The sequence below is a fragment of the Haemaphysalis longicornis genome, unplaced genomic scaffold (genome assembly GCF_048455015.1).
Source record: "Haemaphysalis longicornis isolate Haplotype H1 unplaced genomic scaffold, Haemaphysalis longicornis Haplotype H1 scaffold_1, whole genome shotgun sequence".
NCBI lineage: Eukaryota > Metazoa > Arthropoda > Arachnida > Ixodida > Ixodidae > Haemaphysalis > Haemaphysalis longicornis.
In genome coordinates, this window is record NW_027526203.1 from 29,218,925 (window position 1) to 29,232,822 (window position 13,898).

The 13,898-nt window shown below is 52.1% G+C and overlaps 1 pseudogene; it reads right to left on the reverse strand.

Annotated features, from left to right (window-relative positions):
* Positions 1-1,415: 1,415 nt before the first annotated feature.
* On the reverse strand, positions 1,416-2,013 carry LOC144161321 (uncharacterized; annotated as a pseudogene).
* Positions 2,014-13,898: the final 11,885 nt, after the last annotated feature.

Consider the following 13,898-nt stretch of genomic DNA (forward strand, 5'->3'; position numbering starts at 1 on the left):
TAGAAAGGCGGTTGAGCAGCCCCTTGGTCCCCCCATGAGTGCGTCCACAGAGAGGCTGCTTATTACGGGGCTCTATAACACGGTGGAAGAGCTGATAGAGGGTATCTTTCTAACCAGAAGCTACGATTGAGCAGAACTTCAGTAGGTTGCCGCATCCTTCACCAGATTGGCTGGGCAGCCCAGAAAGTCACCTCACTTGATGTACTCCCAGACCCTTGGCGACAAGAAGTAAAGGTGCTTCCTTTGCTTAGAAATATAAACCCCTCACACGAAGACGGTCACCGAAAAGCACGGGATCACGCCCTCACCACCACCCTCGGGGGGGATCATGCGGTTATATACACAGACGCCTCCCAACATCGAGAGTAGCAGTACGACAGCATCGTGGCTACCTCCAGAACTAACCTCCTTCGCCTTACCCTGACTCTTGCAGAGAACAAAAACTGCCCTACGGCTCATACAATCCGGCTCCTTCCCACACTCCACGCGTCTTCTCTTAATGCACCCGAATCGCTACGATGCTGAATGTATATTTTGCTCAGAAGTAGGAATACTCCGCCACATAATCGGGGTGTGCGACTTTAGCCCTGAGTGCCCTCCTCTCTTTCCGTCAACTACCGAACAAGAGCAACGGGAGTTGCTGCTGTCCAGCCCCTCTCTGCCTACTCAGCATCAGCTGGTGGACTGAGCACAGGCGGCGGGGACGGAATATGGGCTACAGTGAAGAAGGAACCCCTCCCCTGGGCTGCACTCTGGGCCGTTCAGAAATCTCAATAGAAGTAATTTCTCCTCCATGTCCTCCGCCGCCTTCATCTCTGCCGCCTATCTCGTCACCTCCGTTCCCGGCTGCAGCCACGCAGTGAGATTGTCTAACACCGGGTTTGAGCTTCCTTTAATTTCATAAAAACGTTCCTCCACTCATGTGCTACACCGATACAACTCAACCTGTCACCGGTCATGCATCCTGCATTGATTAAACCTTACCAAGAATATCTCTTTGAAGTAATAAAGGGTGTGGTAGTGCATTTCACTTCATTCGGGTTACACTATAGAGCGACGCCAGTGAATTTAAGTGACGTCGAATGGGTAATCGTTGTGGGTGCCGTTTACAGCTTTGCTTTCCAAACCCGTTCAGAGGCTGGGTTGGCGCAATTTTTGATTGCAGAAATGTAATCCGTATACTAAGCGAACATTTTTTTTATTAATGCCATTGGTGATTTGAAGAACTCGTTCCAGCAAAATCTGTCGTCTCCTCGTGGTCGCATATTATTGCCTTTTGTGACGCTAGCGCTGTTGCTGATCGTGAACAATTTTCATAAAACACGCGTTCTTTATATTTAAGCACTTTATTTACATTGTTTGTTCATTATAACCAAAATATAGAAAGGGCTGCACACTATGACACTCCGTCAAAACTAGAGCAGCACTTTTCTTGCTTTCGATGAAGCAAACGGTTCTCTAATGATATCAAAAATCGTTTTTTCAGTTCTCTTCCCGCACTCTCAAGAGCAAGATCAGAAAGTCTGTCCTGCCCCATTATGGTCCGAGAATAAGAAAGTATCAATTTCAGCTTGCTGAAGGACATCTCACAGCCAGTGATAGAAACTGCAATGGTTAACATTATCTGAACGGCGACGCGAAGATTGGGGAATACGCTGTCATCTCCATATTCTGCAATAAATTTCAGAAGTTCTTCAGGTCTTGGCACTTTCTCGTCAACCCGCCGTGATAGCAACAGTCTGCAATCTAAACTCTCTTCATAGAGGTCCTGCGCATTAATGTCGGAACTGAAAAACTCGCCAAAGATGTAGCAATTTGTTTTTAGTTCGTTTTTGTCGCTGCTGTAGCACAGCTTGTTGATGTCCAGGAGAAAGCCAAACTTGACATCGGTGTTCTCAGGCGAAGAAAACTCTCGTCGATTTCAGAGCGTAGACAGTCGAGTATGGATTTCATGACCCCTTCTATTCGCTGCGTAGCCGTTAACTCTTCTGTTTTGGACTTTATATCAGGCATCTGTTTTTTTACGTTCTGAACTCCGTTCAACATCGACATCCCACGCCTCACAGAGACCAAGCCTTCATCGAATGACTCACCCACTAAAGTTTCCCTCTCGTCATGGAAGTTTTCTCTGAGTGCTTTCATATCTAAGGCAGCATCATGAAAGTTCACGTTTGGATCTTGCAGCCTTTTTTCGACATGATCTATGCGAACCAGTATCTTGCTCGAAAAGCCGAGCAAAATAAAAAAAATCACAACTCAGCATCCGGGTGTGCAAAGTGTGGCATCACTTCTAGCTTCGCTCGTTTCCTCGTCGTCATTTGCTGTTCCTAGGAGAACGTAAAGTATTTCCTAAAAGTATCTACAGACTTGCTTCACCGCTTCGACCCTTGTACTCCATCTGGTATGCGACTCTGACATGACCAAAACAGGCCCCGTACCTTTCAGTTTCTCCCAACGTCATGTCGAGGGAAAAAAAAGCACGTGAAGTGCTTCGATGGTCCCAAAAAAGGTCATAATCAGGGTGTATTCTTTTGCAGCATGTACTCACGACGAAGCTGAGCGAGTGATTGTCATAGTTCACGTATGGCGTATTCGGTTGGGCGTTTACGAGCGCTCTGGGGTGCTCTGAAAAGCGGCCGCGCCTTCGGTTGGTAGAATTTGAGCGCTCGAACTACCTTCGGTTCGTTCTCTCTGAGCGTCAGCCTCCGACTCGGAGCGCTCCCGACCGCTCTGACTTCGAAGTGAGAGCGTGGCGCGATCTGGCCGGCATGGCGGGTCACGTGACATAAAACGCCGCGGTTTACCACGGCCGGGTTGGAGAAGAAGGCGGGCGCGCACTTTGTGCGCGTTCGCCGCTCCTCCAGTCCGGCCGTGGGTTTACCTGGCGGCTTCCCGCGCTGGCTGCATGGTAGCGCTACAGGCGAGCTGCTCCGAGATCGCCGATGCATTCGGTTGGTACGCTCCCTCTCGCGCTCTGATTGCGAGACGCCTTGGCATCTGGCGACTCCGAGCCAGAGGACCGGCGCGGCCAACCGAATACGCCAGTAGATTCCCAGTTGTTTTTGTTTCCGCTATTCTTTGACTGACAACACTTGTTTTTCCAGCCATCAGGGCAGTACTGTCAGGGCAGTACACTATGACCGACAGTCCTGTAGGTCCATTTTGTCCTCTTCTAGCTTGCTTAGGATCACCTCAACGAAGCTCTCAGCGTCTTGCTTGCTTACCTGGCTAAAACCGAGGAAGGACACCTCAACCTTAACGGATTTTTTATCGAAGTCAACTTCCACGTATGGAACAATCTCTGACATTTGTTCATGGTGTGCGTGGTCGGCAGTCGTGTGAAACATATTTCCTTATTACTTGTGTTTGCGGATTCTTTGCAGCAAGGATTCATGAACTGTTGCAGCCATCATGTGGATGAATTCATTTGTAGAAGAGATGGTACCATGTGGACCCGGATGACTTTCAACGTACGCGAGGTGTTGCTTTATGACGGGGCAACAACGGCAACTAACTTAAAAAGACCAAGGAAATTTCCGACATTGTTTTTTGGCGCACTATTTGAAGACTCTTTCAATGCCCTCGCAATGCCAAGTTCCGTGTAGCAACGAATTTTATTCACTGGAGGACTCTCGTCAAGATTTCACGCCAATTGTGCTTTTCTTTCTCCATGTGTGATTGTAGGACGGCATCAATTACTCCTGCAGTGCCCATTAAATTTCTTTCCTTTTCTTTCCACTGTGTAAAACACATTCACTGATTGCTTGCATTTTCGTGAAGTGTGATCTTCTCGGGTGCCTTCCACCCGCGCACGGGGCACCTTGAGTAATCTTGGTGACGTATTGGCGACGCCGCGGACCACGAGCCCCCATACTCACGCTTTCACCAACCGTTGTAATGAGTCTTAGGGTGAAGGGTAGAAACCTCAAACGGTGGCCGTCGGAGCCCAGATCAAGCTCCGTCGGATGGGCTCCCTGTCTGTTGACCAGGCAGGAAGCTCCAGGACCTCTCTCGGTATCAGGGTTACCTCAGCGAAGAAAGTACCCCCGTACCCTGCTTTCATACTTTGCTATGTGGTACTTTCAAGCCCCGTCCCCTCCAAAACGGGATTGGTCCATGAAAAAGGGCCGCACGGAAGTATCTTTCCCCCCATTTTTATCCTTAATCTTTCTTGAACCGGACAATTTTTCTCAATTTCTTGTGATTGAATCCCTGAATCTAGCCCAACCTCTAGCATCGCAGTCCGTGTTCTTGATTGCAAAATATCTCGAAGGCATAATAGGAACATCTTACAAGGCTAAAAAACAAAGGACCGGTGAGGTCTTTGTCGAGGTAAACGACAAGCAGCAGGCCACAAAACTTCTAGCTCAAACTCGAATGGCTGATGTGGACATTAGGGTCACACCACATCGGTGCCTCAACAGCTCGCCGGATGTGATATCCGAGCCAGATTCTGAACGAAACGGATGCGGATCTGCTTGCGGGCTTGAAGGATGAGGGCGTCAGTGCGGTGAGACGCATCACCATCCGCAGAGACGACAAGGAGATTCCCACCAAGCGCATCATCTTGACTTTTGACCGCGCAGTTCTTCCACAACATATAAATGCCGGCTTTATCCGTTGCTCAATCTGTCCCCACATCGCGAACCGGCGTCACTGTTTTAAATGCCAGTGATTCGAGCAAGGTACAAACTCTTGCCATGGCCGAAAAACTTGCCCAAAATCCGCGGCGCAAGATCATCCTAGCGACAACTGTACATCTGGCACCTACAATTGTGTGAACTGCCGAATTCCGCATGCAGCGTGCTACCTTAAATGGGAAAAATTTAAACTGGAAAAAAATTCGCGCAATTCTCCCTGTGAATGTGGTTGGAAAGCAAAGCTGTAAACGCCACCCACAACGATTACCCATGCGACGTCACTTAAATTCACTCACGTCGCTCTACAAATAGCGAGACCAGAAGGAAATTAAATGCACTTAACCACACCGTCTATTACTTCAAAGAGATATTCGTGGTAAGGTTAAAATACTGCATGATGCATGAACGGTGGTTGTTTGAGTTGCATTGGTGTAGCACATGAGTGAAAATTGTGTTAGTATAAAATTAAATGGGCTCTACCCACTCGCACCCATAGCCAACCAGGAGCAGGAGGTGCTTCCCGCCTTCTGGGACCTCGCTCTCGCCACTGGCGTGCATCTGAAAATGTGAAGTTATCCCGAAATTATTGACACCACCCTCCCCACCCGCCCCCACATAGGCCGAGTCGCCATCCTTATGTTAATAAAATTTCATTCATTAATTCATAAAAAAGTAGGCTCAAACCCGGTGTTAGAAGATCTCACTTCTCCGTCGGAGCCTACGAGATTGGCGGCAGAGACGGAAGAGGACAAGGAGGAGGAGGACGAAATACTTCAATCGAGATTTCTTAACGGCCCAGAGTGCAGCCCAGGTGAGTGGTTCCTTCTTCGCTGTAGATCATATTCAGTCCGCGCCGCCTGTGCTCGGTCCACCAGCTGAAGCTCTGGGTAGGCAGAGAGGGGCTGGACAACAGAAGCTTCCATTGCTATTGTTCGGTTGTTGACGGATAGAGAGGAGGGTGCTGAGGGCTAAAATAAGTCGCACACAATTATTATGTGGCGGAGTATTCCTACATCAGAGCAAAATTTACATTCAGCGTCGTAGCAATTCGGGGGCTTTAAGTTAAGACGCGTCGGGTGTGGGAAGGAGCCAGATTGTATGAGCCTTAGGGTCGTTTGTTGTTGTATGGAAATGTTAGGCTAAGGCGAAGGTACGGTCTGTCTCAGAAGGCGACAATGCTGGGTTATGTCCCTGAACGAGACAACCCGAGGACTCTCCCCGTGCAGCTTTATAGCAAGGGGGGTAAAAGTGCAGGCTTGGTGGGCGTACTCTTTGCACTCCATGGAAGCGTGAGCGGGTGTCGAGATGAGCCGAATGGAACCATTTGTTGGGTGGTTTTTAAGCACAAGCAGAGCAGGTTGCGACACCAAGCCCGACTTATAAGTCCGGTAGGTTTGTTGGGAATCGGTGACTACCTTCCGAACCCCTGGTTAAGAAGAGACAAGGTGATGGCAGTCTTCTGCGGCTGTCATGTCTTTGGTCTTGAGTTAGGCATAAGCAAGGAGGTTGGTTCTTGAGGTTGCCACGATGATGCCGTACTGCTGCCCTAGATGTTGGGAGGCGCCTGTGTAGACAACTGCATGATCCCAACCGAGGGCGGTGTTGAGCGCTTGGGCCCGTGCTGGTCGGTGACTCTCGTCATGTGAGGGGTTCATATTCTTAAGCAAAGGGAAGATCTTTAGTTCTTGTCGCCAAACGTCCAGGATTACATCAAGCGGAGTGACATTCTGTGCTGCGCTGCCAGTCTAGTGAAGGATGTTGCCACCCGCCACCGTTCTGCTCATTCGGAGCTTCTGGATAGAAAGTTGCCTTCTATCAGCGCTTCCACCGTGTTGTACAGCCCCGTGCTAAGCAGCCTCTCTGTGGACGCACTCATGTGAAAACCAATGGCTTGCTTAACGACATTTCTAATCATTATATAAAGCATCTTTATGTCCTCCTTGCCGAGAAGAAGACGGGGTGGACGTAAGTGGTGCTCGAGAGGACAAAAGCTTGAACTAATCGAAAGGTATCGGATTCTTTGAGGCCTCGCTTCTTGGCGGTAACTCGCCTGACCATGTGTATAATTTTATTCATGCTGTGTTTGAGGCCTGCAACAATGCGTCACTCTTGGTGTTGGCCTGAAGTTGTTGGCCCAGGATCTTGATGAAAGGGCTTGGAGTGATGACCTTGCCGTCAAGAAGTATATGAACGTGTTCCTTGAGGTGTCGTTTGGCGTGAGGGTGGACGACGAGGAGCAGAGGTTTTTTACGTAAACACTGGAAGACACAGGCTTTAGAACATTGACGTACTAGAAGTAAAATGCCTTTGGTTGGTGTGAGCTTCCTTTAATCGCTATCGCGTGGCATTCAGCGAGAACGCCGGGGTTGAAGCCGTAGATATGCTTGGTGAGGGCAACACTTGCCTTCCCAGTCTGCGCGTGGGCTCGTAGCCAAATCGGTAAGACAACGGGCTGTGGCTTTATTACTCTATTAGTTCCAAGTTCGATTCCTGACGGTGCCACCAAATTCTTTTATTTGTTCGCAGGAGTTTTATGTTGACACCAACGGTCGCGAAAGAATCCTTGGGGGGTAGAGGCAAAACGCTTTGCTTTAAAAAATCACGCCAACCCACCCCGTGAATGTGCTTGGAAAGCGAAGCTTTAAACGGCACCCATAACGATTACCCATTCGAACTCGCTTAAATTCACTCACATCCCTCTACAAATAGTACAACCAGAGAGAAGTGAAATGCACTTAACCACACCCTTTATTACTTTAAAGAGATATTCTTGGTAAGGTTAAATCAATGCAAAATGCAAGAACGGCGTTTGGTTGAGTTGTATTGCTGATGCACAAGAGTGGAAACTTTTGTTATAAAATTAAAGTAAGCTCCAACCCGGTGTTAGACGATCTGACTTCTACGTCTCTCTCCCGCCGCGGTGGCTCAGTGGCTAAGGCGTTGCGCTGCTGAACACGAGGTCGCGGGTTCGATTCCCGGCCGCGGCGGTCGCTTTTCTGATGGAGGCGAAAAGCAAAAACGCTCATGTGTACGAGATTTCGGCGCACGTTAAAGATCCCCAGGTGGTCAAAATTAATCCGGAGCCCTCCACTACAGCGCGCCTCATCGCCTGCGTTGCGTCGGCGCGTTAAACCCTACAATCAATCAATCGACTTCTACGTCTCTGCGCCGCGGACGGAGGCGACGAGATTTGCGGCAGAGAAGGAGGAGGAAGAAATACTTGTGTTCAGATTTCTGAATGGCCCAGAATGCAGACCTGGGGAGTGATTCCTTCTTCTGCGGGGTTCATATGCAGTCCCCGAGGCCTGTGTTCGTTCCACCTGCTGAAGCTGGGTAGGTAGAGAGGGCCTGGACAGCAGCATCTCCCATTGCTCTTGTTGGGTAGTTGACGGAAAGAGAGCAGGGTTCCCAGGGCTAAAGTCGCACACCCCGATTACGGGGCGGAGTGTTCCTACTTCTGAGCAAAATTTACATTCAGCGTCGTAGCTATTCGGATGCTATAATTGAAGACGCGTGGTCTATGGGAAGGAGTCCGGATTTTATGAGCCGTACGGTAGTTTGTTGTTCTCTGGAAAGGTTAGGGTAACGCGAAGGTACGGTGTGTCTCAGGAAGCGATAATGCTGGGTTATCTCCCTGGACGTGACAAGCAGGTGACTTTCCTCGTGCAGCTCATAGCACGGGAGGTAAAAGCGGAGGCTTGTTGGGTGGGCGTATTCGTTGCCCTCCATTGACGCGTGAGGGGGTGTCCAGATGAGCTGAATGAAACCCTTTGGGGAGTGGTTTTTTTTAGCTGGCGCAGTGGAGGTCAGGACACCCAACCAGACTGGTAATTCCAGTAGGCTTGCTGGGAATCGGTGGCTATCCCCTGAACCCCTGGTTGAGTGAGAGCCAAGGTGATGGCTGCCACTTCTGCTGCCGTCATTTCTTGGGTCCTAAGCGAGGTTCACGCAAGGAGGTTGGTTCTGGAGGTAGCCATGATGATGGCGAATTGCCGCCCTCGATGTTTGGAGGCGTCTGTGTAGATAACTGCATGATCCCCACCCATGGTGGTGCTTAGCGCTTGAGCCCGTATTTTTCGATGACCCACGCCATGTGCGGGGTTCATATTTCTAAGCAAAGGGAGCATATTTAGTTTTAGTCGCCAAGAGTCTGGGATTACGTCAAGCGGAGTGACATTCTGGGCTGCCAAGCCAATCTGGTGAAGCATGCGGTTACCCACCACAGTATTGAGTCGGACCTTCTTGTTTAGAAAGATGGCCTTCTATCAGCCCTTTCACCGTGTTGTAGAGCCCCGTGCTAAGCAGACTCTCGGTGGACGCACTGATGAGAAGACCATAGGCCTGCTCAACCACCTTTGTAATCATTATATAGGGCATGGCTATGTCTTCTTTGTCGAGAAGAAGACAGGCGGTTGACGTAAGTGACTCTCGAGAGGACAAAAGCTTCAATTAACCGAAAGGTACCGGATTCAGTTAGGCCTCGCTTCTTGGTGACAACTCGCCTGATCCTGTATATGATTCAATTATAGCTGTTTTTAAAGCGCTGCAAGGAGACGTCACTCTTGGTGTTAGCCTCGAGATGTACGCCCAGGGTCTTGATGCTGGGGCTTGGAGTGATGGCCTGGCCATCAAGGAGTATTTGAGAGAGAGAGAAAAGACTTTATTGAAACACATCCTGCGTGTTAGGAGCCGGCTCGACCGCACATGGCTCGTAGCCGCTCCCTAGTCTAACTTATAGATTTCTATAAGTCCGGGTGTAGACCTCGAGGCTTCGTGCCCGCCTTGCTCGGGCTACTTGAGCTCCCCGTCCACTTCCTCCCCAGTCTGGGGTCGGTCGTGTTTGGGTCACTCTTTCGCCTTTGCTTGGCTAAGGCCGCTTCGAGCCGCTGGATGACCCTTCTTTGGTGGTTAATGTCCGTCGAACACACACACTCGCGCACATCCGGTGGGTACGTGTCTCTCGAGCACTGCACATTGTCCCCCCCGTCGCGCACTTCACTTTCACACCCCCACATGAGATGGGATAGCGTCGCTGTCTCGCGTTTGCACACACTACACGTAGCGTCCTCGAACAGGTCCGGGCACATGTGGCGCGCCAGCGCCGGTGTCAGCACGGTTTCCGTCTGTAGTTGTCGAAACCTGACTGCCTCCGCCCTGGATAGTTCCCTGTGCGGGGGCGGAAAGGCTTGCCTCTGGTCGCGGTACCATCGCAGGACCTCGCCGTAGTCGGTGATGGGTTCTGCGTCTTCTTCCTCGTTGTGGTCTTGTTCGCTGGGGTCCGACGGGGCTTCCGCCACGGCTCGGCACTTTGCGAGTTCGCGAGCCGCGGCATCCGCCTCTTCGTTGCGATTGCCGATGTTGGTTGCCAGCTCCCTGCCTGCGTGGGCCGGGAACCATTTCAGGGCTACGGTGGACCGGATGGGTGCCGTCCCTGTTTCTGCGATCTTGGCCGCTGTCTTCCACACCACGCCGCGGGCGAAGTTGCGGATGGCGATCTTCGAGTCGCTGAGGATTGTGGTCGTTCCCGGGATGCAGAGGGCTGCTGAAATTGCAGCCTCCTCCGCTCGGCTTGCCGCCCGGGTGCGGACCGTGCTGGCGGTTAGCAGTTCCCCGGTGGATGCTCGAATGGCCACCGTCGTGAAGGCGTCTCGCTTTCCGCGACACTTGGCCGCGTCCACGAAGATCGCGTTGGCGGCTTCTTTGTACTGCCGGGCAAGCGCTAGAGCGCGCGCCGCCCTTCTGCCCAGGTCCCTTTCCGGGTCGGTGTTCTTGGGCAGGGGGTAGACGACGAGTCGCCTGACCACTTCGTCCCGTAGCGGCACGAGGTCGGCTTCTCCTGGTCCGTTGTGGATCGTGTTCATAGGCTCCTGGGTTTCGCCAGGGGGTTTCAGGCCCGCTCTCGCGAGCAGCCTTCTGCCCACTACCGTGTTGCCCAGTCGCGTCAGTTGAGACGTTCGTTGCGCCTCGCTGATCTCTGAGAGCGTGTTGTGTGCTCCCAGAGCCAGCAAGGCCGTTGTTTTGGTGCCGTGCAGCAGCCCGAGGGCTCCCGCATATGCCTTGCGGATGGCGGCGTCTATCTTCTGCCTCTCCGCATTTGTCCATCGGTGGAAAGCCCCCGCGTATGCTGCGTGGCTGATCACGAACGCCTGCAGCAGACGCAGGAGACTTCCTTCTTTCATTCCTCGTGTTCGGGAGGATATCCGCTTCACGAGTCTCGTGGCGATGCCCATCTTTGTGACGATGTGCTTAGTTGCTGTACCGTTGGTTTGCACCCCGTCCACGAACATGCCGAGGACTCTCAGCCCCGGTACGTGCGGAAAGGGTTTCTCGTCGCTTGTGTGGACGACGATGTTCTTGGCTGCTTCTTCCGCGGCCTTCTTTCGATGCCTCCCGGTTGGCGGCAGGATCAGGAGCTGGGATTTCTGCGGCGAACACCGGAGTCCCGTGCCCGAGAGCGCGGTCTCCACGGTGTCCACCGCTGCTTGGAGGCTGGCTTCGATGTTGCTGTCGCTTCCGCCCGTCACCCAAATGGTGATGTCGTCGGCGTAGATGCAATGTTTGGTGTTGGAGTCGAGCTTCCCCAATCCTCTCGCAACCTCGATCATTACCAGGTTGAAGAGGAGTGGAGAAATCACTGAGCCTTGCGGCGTGCCCACACTGCCCAGCGTGCGCTCCTCCAGCTTCTCGCCTCCGACTTCCAGCCGAGCCGTGCGGCGCGTGAGAAACGATCTTATGTAATCGTAGGATCTTCTTCCTAGACCAAGCTTCGATACCTGAGCCAGGATCGCCGAGTGCTTGACTTTATCGAATGCACTCTGCAAATCCAGGCCCAGGATCGCTCTGTTGTCGTTCTTGGGCGCACCTCCGGGGGGGTCCAGGATTTCTCGTTGCAGTAATATCATGGCGTCTTGGGTGCCGAGCTTGGCTCGGAACCCTAGCATGGCGTCGGGGTAGAGTCCGTGCGTCTCCAGGTAGCGGCTCCATCGGGTGTTCAGGACGTGTTCCAACGCCTTGCCCACGCATGACGTGAGCGAGATGGGTCTTAGTCCCTCGATGCCCGGTGGCTTGTTGGGTTTCGGTAGTAGGACCGTTTTGGAGGTCTTCCATGCTTTTGGTAGTTGACCCTGTCTCCAGCATACGTTGTAGTATCGGGTCAGGGCTGCGATGGCCGTGTCGCTTAGATTGCGAAGGGTTTTGTTGTTCACTCTGTCTGGCCCGGCCGCCGACCGGCAGTTCAGATCTTGTGTTGCTTGGCGGACTTCCCATTCTTCGATGTCTCGATCGAGCTCTGGGTTCTGTGGGCCGGTGTATTCCGGGTGGTCTTCGTGGTCGTTGAGGGGAAGGTACTTTTCGTTTAGACGCTTGTGCATCTCCTTCTCTCCCATCTGTTTGGCAGTAACGTGCAGTATTTGTGCCATGCGACTACTCTGGAACTCTCGGCTTTTGCTCTCGTCCATGAGTTGCCTGAGTAGTTTCCAGGTGCCGCCCCGATGTAGTTGCCCGTCTGCTTGGTTGCATAGGGCGAACCATTGTTGTGCGCAAAGGTGTCGGCTATATTTCTCGATCTCTCGACCGAGGTTCGCCACTTTTTTGCGCAGAGTGCGGTTGTGTCTCTGCTTACGCCATCGTTGTTGTATCGACCGTCTCGCCTCGAGTAAGTGAGCGAGTCGAGGGTCCATACGCTCTATGTCTTCCGATGTTTCGATCGATTCGGTTGCCTCTTCGGCAGCCGTGCATATTTTGGCTGTCCATTCCTCGATGTTCTCGACTTCTCCGACGTTTGTGTTTCGGAATTTGTTCCAGTCGACCAGTTTGTGCGATATTGTTCTACCTCCCGGTCTTTCGTTTCTTTCGTGACCAAGAGGTATCGTAAGTTCGATTATGAAGTGGTCGCTTCCGAGGTTGATCCCCGTGTTCTTCCATGTGGCCGTGCCTCCCGGAGGTAGTACAGCGAAGGCCAAGTCTGGGTTGGTATCGCGGGCCGTCGACGTACCGATGCGTGACGGTTGTGTCGGGATCGTTAGTAGTGTGTATTCGGCTTCACTTGCGTCGTCCAAGAGGCTCCTGCCTTTGGCGGTCGTGTGAGTGTATCCGAGTTCCGTGTGTTGGGCGTTGAAGTCGCCGCAGACTATTGCTGCCGCATCTCCTCCTGTGTCCCTGCCTGCTTGTGCAGCGGCTTCTTTGGTTTTGTGCAGTAGAGTTTTGAATTTCTGCTTGCCGTGCTGTGGGTTACTGTAGACGTTGGCTACGAATATCGTTGTCGACGTCTTTTTTCTGCCCTTGGGGTTTCGGAATTTCTTTCCGCTAAGTGCAATTTCAGTAACACAGAGTTCTATGGCCGAATCTCTATTGCCCAGGAATTTGTCGTGCTTTATACACGCTATACCTTTCCTTACAAACGTGCACACTCCCTGCGCTGCCCCTTTGCCGCACGTGCGAGCGCTCGGTGGCGCCGCATACGCTCGGTATCCGGGCAGTGATATTCTTTGCAGGTTCTCTTCATGCGTTTCCTGTATCGCAATGACATCTGGAAGCTCCGAGGTGTCGAGTGATCGCAGGTGCTGTTGTAGTATTGCTTTCCGGCATCTGAAACCGTTTGCGTTCCAGTGCCAGATCCTTATGACGCCATCTCTGTTGCGGCGTCCATCCATTATTGCGACGGGATCGGCGCCGCCATCGCGGTCGCATTGCAGTAACATTGCACCGCTGATTCGACGAGCGGTGGCAACTTCTCTTCTATTGCCTTTAGTATGGCTTGAGTGGTCTTGTTCGTGAGGCGTTGCTCAAGTCGGTGCTCGAGGTTCTCGAAATTCTTGCCCCATCTGTTGACAATGGTAGTAAGTTGTCTAACTCGCTTGTTGAGGCCGACGTAGCCGAGGGGTTGTGTTCCCTCGTGTTTCGCCGCCCTCCGCTCTACTAGGGTTAGTGGTGTGGACGATCTGGTAGGACTGCTTTCTGCGTCCTCGTCCTCGCTCTCGCTTTCGCTGGCGCTATTGATGTCTTCATCTTCTGCCGTTGGTTCTAAAGGCTTCGCCGTGGCAGGGGTTGCCATGGGAAACTGGAAGGTCTTGGGTATTGTGGTTGCTATGGCGATGTTGGGAGTACCGTTTCCGGTTCCTTTCCCGCCATTTCTTTGCTGTTCGGCTGTCGTGTTGCTGCTTAAGGTTTTAGTCTCCTTGAGTTGTTCTATTGTCTTTCGCTGTTGTGCGATTGTGAGCTGCATCGCCGCCATCTTGGTTTGCTGTTCTTGCAAGGTAG